We start from the raw sequence: 8,203 nt of genomic DNA, 5'->3' as shown, positions 1-8,203 counted from the left end.
CAGATGCCATCCTCGCTCTGGGTACGCTACGGCTCGGGGTCGCGTGCGTACCCCCCTCCCCGCCGGGCAGCCCAGGCCGGTTTCTGCCCGCTGAATGAGCGCCGCTTATCGTGCAGTAAGCGGCTCATGTTGCCGCGTCGTTTTTACGCGGGTTTGTTTGCGTGCAGACGTCCAATTCCTGCGGCTCTCGCGGTCGCCGCTGATACGTCCGCCGGTGGCCCTCGGCTCCGAGATCATGACTGGCTGAGGAAGAAGGATCATGATTGGTTAGGGTGCTTACATCGCGAGCTGGTCTGCGGTGATTGGTGGGCTGCATCCCTGGCCTGAATGTCAAAGTTCATCGGACGTATGCGGGTGCTGCATAAACCCAGCGCGATGACGAGCAGCTTAAATTCTACCGCTTCCCGCGTCCGTGGAGCTTAATCCACGCGCGCCGAAGCCGCGGACTGCGGTAGACAGAGGCGCGCGCAGTCCACGGCTTGGGAGCGGAGTCAAGCCCTCCCCCCGCCACTGCCTGCCGCCGCCGCTGCTGCCGCGTCCTCTCCGTCTGCCGTCTCGTCTTCAGCGCCTGTTTTTTCGTTACCGTTCTGAAAAGCCGCGTGGGGCGGTGTCCGAGCCAGGTGCGGGCCCGCGCCGCACAGGTGGTCGGCACTGGCGGCGCCGCTGCACCGGCCGTGGCTCATGCACAGTGTGTGCACAGCGGCGGCGGCGCGTGGGGCGGCGCGCAGGCTCGCTCGCCGTCGGGCGCGGCGCGGTGTGACAGTGCGGCGAGGCTGCTCCCCGGCGGCCGGCTGGTGCGGACTGCGACCGGCGCCAGCGGCGGGAGGTGACCTGTGAACTGGGGCCTGCGCCGGACGGGAGGACCGGACCGACTGGCCGCGACCGCCGGCCGGACCGCGCCTTCCTCGGCAGCCCTGAGGAGCCGTGTTGGCGCCAGCTGTTGCGGCCGCGGGTCAACCGGCCGCTGTTGGAGCTGCGCTCGCGGGCCCGGTGCGGGTCGGCGGCGGCGGCGGCGGCGGCGGCGCGGGAGCGGGAGCTGTCGCCGCCCGCAGGCCGGGTCCTCGGCTCTGGCCGGCGGCCGGGTGCAAGCTGCGGCTGAGCTGCGACTCAGCGGCGACTGAGCTTGAGCTCAGCTGTGCCCAAACCAAGCTCATTTCGTCTCTCCCGGAGCTCAGTTCTGCTGTAGTCTCCAGGGACAGCTCTGCTGGCAGCCCTGAGCGGAAGTGACCAGTTCCTGGCCCTCGCGGCCAGCTGCGGTCGGCTCGGCGGCTGATTGGGACCTGTGACCTCTGACCGCGTGGTTCGCCGGGTGGCTGGACCGGGTCGTGCGTGTGCTCCACTGGCCCCCCGGACAGCAACCCCCCCTGGCTTCAGGAAGACTCGGTGCTTCCCCTTGACCGTTTCTGAGAGAAGGCATTACACGCCGCTCTGAAGGCGTCCCTGCTCAGCGTCGGGAGGCCCCGCTTTTCCTGCTAGAATCCGCTCCCTGCGCAAGCGACCCCCTCTCTTATCACAGCATCGGCAATTTCCAAGGCGTTGCTTGCCTCCTCCAGAAGCGTCCCGTTTCCGCCAGGTACTCGCCGCGTCCTCGCCTCTGTCCCGCTTCCGCCGGGTACTCGCCGCGTCCTCGCCTCTGTCCCGCTTCCGCCGGGTACTCGCCGCGTCCTCGCCTCCGTCCCGTTTCCGCCAGGTACTCGCCGCGTCCTCGCCTCTGTCCCGCTTCCGCCGGGTACTCGCGGCGTCCTCGCCTCTGTCCTGCTTCCGCCAGGTACTCGCCGCGTCCCCGCCTCTGTCCCGTTTCTGCCGGGTACTCGCCGCGTCCTCGCCTCTGTCCCGTTTCCGCCAGGTACTCGCCGCGTCCTAGCCCCTGTCTCGGTTCCGCGACGCCGGTGCCTTTCTGTTTGGTTCGCGCTGTGCTCGTAAGGCAGCGAGCGCTCTTCACTAAGACCTCTTTCGAGCCAAACAATCCCCCTCCCCAGACCCCGTCGTTCGCCTGCGGCGCGGCGGGATGGGCGCCGACGGTGGCGTCAGTCGGCGCCGGGAGGGGCCGGGCGATCCCAGCTCGAGCTCCGAACCTGAGCGGTACGAGTCGGCTCGGGAGACGCTCCCGCCGGAGACGCTTTCGGAGATGCGGCGCGACGCGGAACAGGAGGCGGACGCCGCCGCGTCGGCACGGATCGAGCTGGACGGAGAGGGTGGAGGGGGCCGGGCGGCAGAGGAGGGTACCGCCGGCCGGGACCTGAGTGTTGTCTCCCGGCCGCCGGAGGAGCAGCGCCGGGCGGCCGGGGGCGGCCAGCTCGCCGGGGAGTGCTGGGAGGCCTCCCGCGGGCTGGCGGACCGGCGGCCCGACCAGGCGCTGCTCCCCGGCGGCCGAGATCGACGGCTGATCGCTGAGGACGTGCGGCGAGCCGCGTTGGCGGCGCTGCGCAGCGGGATGGAGCCGGGCGTGCGCAGCCCGCCGCCGGAGCCGTCGACCGGTCTGCCCTCTGGCGGTGCCCGGGGTGGCGCGGTGCCGCGCGCCCGGCCGGCGCGCAGGCGGCGCTGCTGCGCAGCGGAAGGGGCCCGAGCGCCCCGGAGGGCGGCGACAGCGGCACGCGGCGGGGGCGAAGCGAAGGTTCTCGAGGAGCGAGCCGGACTCCGAGGCCCCGGGCCTGTCCGAGCAGTGTGGGGTCGGCCCGCTCGGCCCGGCGGCCGCCCTTGACGCCACGGGCGCTGAGCGCCAGTCGGCGGCTCCGAAGCGCAGGCTCCGCTTCCTGACCTGGCTCCGCGCCGGGAACGCCGGCGGCGACCGCGACGAAACCCTGCCCCTGACTGGTGGCGCCGCTCGGTGAGTAGTCGGTGAACTAGGCTCGGCCGGGGTTGCTGGCGGGGGGGGGGGTTGGTACCTGGTTTTGGGGAGGGGTGGAGGGCAATATTTGTTCAGGGTTGTTAGGACGCAGATCCGGACAGGTGTCCATGCGTCGAGGATTGCTCATGTTATCCGGCCGGGCGACCGGTGGCAGTCACGGCTGATCAATAGTAGCTCACGGTCGTTTGTTTATTTTGTTTTGTTTTTTTGTTTGTCCCAGCGGCTTCGTCGGCGAATTTGTGGAGGTGCTGTGCCATTAACTGCACGTGAGTCTGTTGATGGAGGTGCTGTGCGATTAACTGCGCGTGAGTCTGTTGGTGGAGGAAGCTGATCCGAACGCAGCTGAATCGCTGACGCTACATACAGTACATTGGCTGCGTGGCAATGAGCAAAAACGGATGTGATTTGCGGACATTGACGATCGGAAATCACTTGAACGCGATGGTTTCTCCGTACTAAGCGAATACGTCACTCGTCCTTATATCCGATTAGGGTTGGAAGTGTTTCATCACATGTAATCGTCGTTTTTTATATGGTTGCGTGCTGCATGTCATTGTTCCGCATGTTTCCTGGGTCACGAACAGTCACATATGACGCCACATTCTCCTCAAGTCACGGGCAGTCACATGTGACGTCACATTCTCCTCAAGCTAGACGAGGCGGGTTTTGTGAACAAGGATGAAATGTCGCAAAAACACGGCGGTAACGCACTGTGACTCGAGCCCTCGCTCCGCGACTCGGACCCCCGCTCCATGACCCGGGCCCTCGCTCCGTAACTCGGACCCTTCGAACCCTCGCCCGTGCCTCGGGCCCTCGCTCTGTGACTCGAGGCCTCGCTCCGTACCTCGGGCCCTCACTCCGTGACTCGGGCCCTCACTCCGTGACTCGAGGCCTCGCTCCGTGCCTCGGGCCCTCACTCCGTGACTCGAGGCCTCGCTCCGTGCCTCGGGCCCTCACTCCGTGACCCAGGCCATCGCCCCTGTGCACCAGTGTGATCCATATTTTTTAAAACGAATGTAGGGATTTTTGGATGTGTTCGTGGTCTATCGCTTGAGCATTTTCACTTGATCCCTGTTATTTTCGTGTGTTCTTATGAAGTAGTCCCTGCGGTACACGTGGTATGGACGCCGCACACTTTGCATCGTTGCATGTCAAAGGGTGGTTCAGTGTCGTGGTCAGCTCTGGCAGATTCATCTCCAGCCAGTCCGCAGTAAACTGTCCTCGTGGATGCTCGCGGTGTTCGCCCCAGCGTTGCCCAGAGTTGTGCAGGTATAGGGCGGAGGGAATCAGCGCGGAGACCCCATCCTCGTCGTCCGAGCACGTGCGACTCTCGGTGTGACGGAGGCACAGTACAGCAGCACTCTCCCCATTGGCTGGCCGGCGACAGGCGGCGCCGTCTGATCTCCGAGTGACGTCAGCAGCTCCATGCTCGACCGCCCGTCCGTGGCGCCGTCTGTGTTTATAGATTCTCGCCTCGTTTCTGGCATGCGACCGCACTTATCAGCCGTAAAAAAGCGCGGCCTCGCGTCCAGCGCGCGTGCTCATTCGTCTCTGGCACCTCGGTTCGGGAGATCGCTCTATCCGTGCTGCACCTCCGCTCGGGAGATTGCTCTGCCCATCGGTGACGAGGTGAGGAGGCGGCAGCGCGTGGCGCAGCTGGCGGGCGAGGCTCGTTCGACCCGAGGGACGCGGCGCTGACGGCGGCGAGTAGTAAGCCCGCACGCGTGCTCTCTGTGCGCCGCCGGGTGTCGAAACAGTCCCCCAGTCCAACACTGGTGCGGAAAAAAAGCGGCCGTTGCGATGGCCTCCGTGTTTTGTTGAGCGGGTACTGCGTCGTGTTTGAGGCTCGCTCAATGACAAATGGCGGTCATCGCGCGTGATGCATTTGCACAAGAGCGCGTGCGGGACGGCTGCAGGCCACGGGCTGGCAATTGGCCGGACGGCGGCGTAAATAAGCCACCGGCCCGGCTCGCTGGCCTGATCACCGGCTACCCAGCGCGGCCCAAGCACAGCCAGTTCTGTCCCGGGGTAGGCTGCGGTCGGGCCGGGGGGCATGCCGAGCCGAGCCGAGCCGAGCCGCGACCGTCGCGCTGCAGAATGCGAAGCTTTCCAGATTATTCCGTTGTTTAGAACACCGGCCAGGCTTCGGCGCTGGCCGGGGTCGGGGCTGACCGCGCGGGGTCACGGGGGCGCGCTCAGGCAGCCGACGGGCGCGCGTGAACCCGAGAAAAGCGCACACGCCTTGGCCGGTTGAAGGCGTTCCCTAGTCTGAACCGCGGAGAGTGAAAGCTGCACGTTTGCTGAGCGTCTCCTCGCCGCTCTGGTGACCGCTAACCCAGCCCCGACAGGAGGGTGAAGGCTGCACGTTTGCTGAGCGTCTCCTCTCCGCTCTGGTGACTGCCAACCCAGCCCCGACAGGAGGGTGAAGGCTGCACGTTTGCTGAGCGTCTCCCCGCCGCTCTGGTGTCTGCCAACCCAGCTCAGACCAGCAGCCGTCGTGGGGCCAGCTTCTGTGCTGGGCTGCAGGTCTGCAGTCCCCGCCGGCCTGACATGACCTGACCTGACCTGACCTGACCTGACCTGACTTTGGCGGCGGGTGGTGCCCGCAGGCAGACCCCGTCAAGGTCGTAGGCCGGTCTCCTGCAGAGGACCCCTTGCACGGCCCCACCAGTGTAGGGTCACAGGGCGTCCGTGGGTCTGGTTCCGTAGCGCGTGCTCCGCCCGGTCGCAGGGTGCGGGTGACTTGATGACGGCGGCCTCCTGTGTTTGCGGGCAGTTGGCGACTTTCCAGGAGGCGCGGCACCCAAAATCCACTGCAAAATCGGTCGCTTCTGTGCATCACCGCAGGGCGCGTTCCCAAACTGTAGCGAAAAATGGGGCACGACCTCGTCCTGTCGCGCCGCTGTCGCCCGCGTGCATTAATGGGGGGGGGGGGGGGGGCGATGCGCTGGTTTGCATCAGCTTCAGCAGTGAGAATAAACAGGCAAGTATTGCTCTGTAAGGAGGGCTAGCTCGGCTGCGATCTCGACGTTGTTTATGGGAGCCATTATGTAACGGCGTTTATCTTATCTGGTGGCACTTGCGTCGTACGAGATTTGCCACCAAACAGAAGAAATTCTTTGCGGCGTGTGTGGGCGGCGCATGCGGGGAATTCTGGTTTGTGATCCGCGGCCTTCGACAGTCGCAGCCCATGCTTATGACTCCTAATCAGTGATCGATACGGGCTCGTCTTGATACCGTCCCGGACATGTTGCGATAAACAAACGCGTTTAAAAGTTTCTCCGGCTTCAGGCAACCAGTTGGCTTGTTTTAAGTTACGACGCCTTTCTTATGGGCTTTCTGTTGACCTCTGTTTCCTATTTCCTCAATGGCGAAGATGCGCGTTTGTCGTGCCGCATGCCACGTGCACCCCTGCGACCATCATACGACCGCTGGATTGTGCGGCCTGCCTGTGCGACCATCACACGACCGCTGGATTGTGCGGCCTGCCTGTGCGACCATCACACGACCGCTGGACTGTGCGGCCTGCCTGTGCGACCATCACACGACCGCTGGACAGTGCGGCCTGTGCGACCATCACACGACCGCTGGACTGTGCGGCCTGTGCGACCATCACACGACCGCTGGACTGTGCGGCCTGTGCGACCATCACACGACCGCTGGACTGTGCGGCCTGTGCGACCATCACACGACCGCTGGACTGGCGCCTGACCGTCTGACCGTCTGACCGTCTGACCGTCTGACCGTCTGACCGTCTGACCGTCTGACCGTCTGGCCGTCTGGCCGTCTGGCCGTCTGGCCGTCTGGTCCCCTGGCCATCTGACCGTTCGGCCGTCTGATCGCCCGACTGCCCGACTGCCTGACCGTCTGACCGTCTGACCGTCTGACCGTCTGACCGTTTGGCCGTCTGACCGTCTGACCGCCCGACCGCCCGACCGCCCGACCGCCCGACCGCCTGACCGTCTGACCGTCTAGCCGTCCGGTCCTCTGGCCGACTCCAGTCGGGGCTCGATGCGGCTGATTTGTCAGCCGCATCGATGAAGTGATTTGTCAGCGGTCGGAGCAGGTCCGGCGGCCTGGCCGGGTCAGGCGCGCGGACCTGAGATGACCCTGGTATGACCTGGTCTGTCTCGACGTGACCTGAGCTGACCTGAGTCGCCCTGACACGACCTGGGCTGGATCGGACTGGCTCAGGGAGAAGCTGATCACACCAGATCGGACTCCACGTGGCATTGTAGCACATCACCGGAACAGTTATTACCTAATCCAGGATCACAAAAACAGTTGTGCTTGACCCGGCTGATGTAGAGTCCTGGCCATCATTTCTCCCATGCTTTTCGGAATCGGTTGTCTATTTGCTGCACTCTGCAGCATACTGTGGCGCGAATTCTTGTGCAGTTATGCAGCCAGATGCCTTTTCGTGTACGGCCTTCGTTACCAGTGCTGAGCCGTGTGTTAACACCATTGGAACGTCGGCGCGCGGTTGTCATGATGGAGATGGCGCCAGGACCATTGTTGGCGTGGTGAGTCATAAACAGAGGGGAGGGGCGCGCGATCCCGTGCTGAAGGTCACGGGTCAGCCCCCGCCACCGACTGCGACATTGCGGCTCGGCAGCGGCGGCTCCGACACCGACATGCTGACACTGACACCAACGCTGACACTGACGTTGACCTCACACTTACTCTGATACTGGCACTGGCACTTGAACCGGCCTGCCCTGAGGGCCCCGTGCGGCCTTGCCGGGGTACCGATCTGGGAACCGCTGCGTAATGCCCCGCTGCCCACCATCGGCGACATTGGCGCTTGGGCGCGGCGGTGTGCGACACACCCGGGCGTCTCCGCGTCGTCGGGGTGAATGAAACGCTGGCGCTCTCTCCCTGTCGTGATGCGCGCTCACCGCTCAGGCAGCGGGGGGGGGGGGGGGGCGTCTCTGGTATGAACTCGCCGCGAGACTCCAGCTGACTGATGTCGGCGATATGAGTGACGCTCGCCGGCGTGAGGAGCTGCTGCCTCCCACGGGAGCCGCCGGCGGAACTCTTCCCAGCGGAGGGCGCAGCTCGGACCAGGCCGTCTGTCATGTTATATCCCTGCCGATTATGGCTATTGCTGTATACTTGCCGTCTCAGACGCCTGATACTATAATAGGTAGTAATGCATAGATAACAATATTAATAAGACTTGATAATGATTATATTGTACACTCAATGACGAACCATATGGGATGCGAGCGCACGTATCGTTCATTTGTGTGTATCAAATAGCGCCCACTGCGCGGAAGGTAGGCTGCTTTAGCTCTGGATCCGTCCCCGGCACGCTGCTGAGGGCCGGTCGGCGAGGCGGGCGGTGTCGTCGCA

Source organism: Pollicipes pollicipes, unplaced genomic scaffold (assembly GCF_011947565.3).
Source record: "Pollicipes pollicipes isolate AB1234 unplaced genomic scaffold, Ppol_2.1 Scaffold_1600;HRSCAF=1878_pilon_pilon_pilon, whole genome shotgun sequence".
In the NCBI taxonomy this organism is placed as follows: Eukaryota; Metazoa; Arthropoda; class Thecostraca; order Pollicipedomorpha; family Pollicipedidae; genus Pollicipes; species Pollicipes pollicipes.
The sequence above is the reverse complement of the archived record's forward strand: the minus strand, read 5'-3'. Positions refer to the sequence as shown.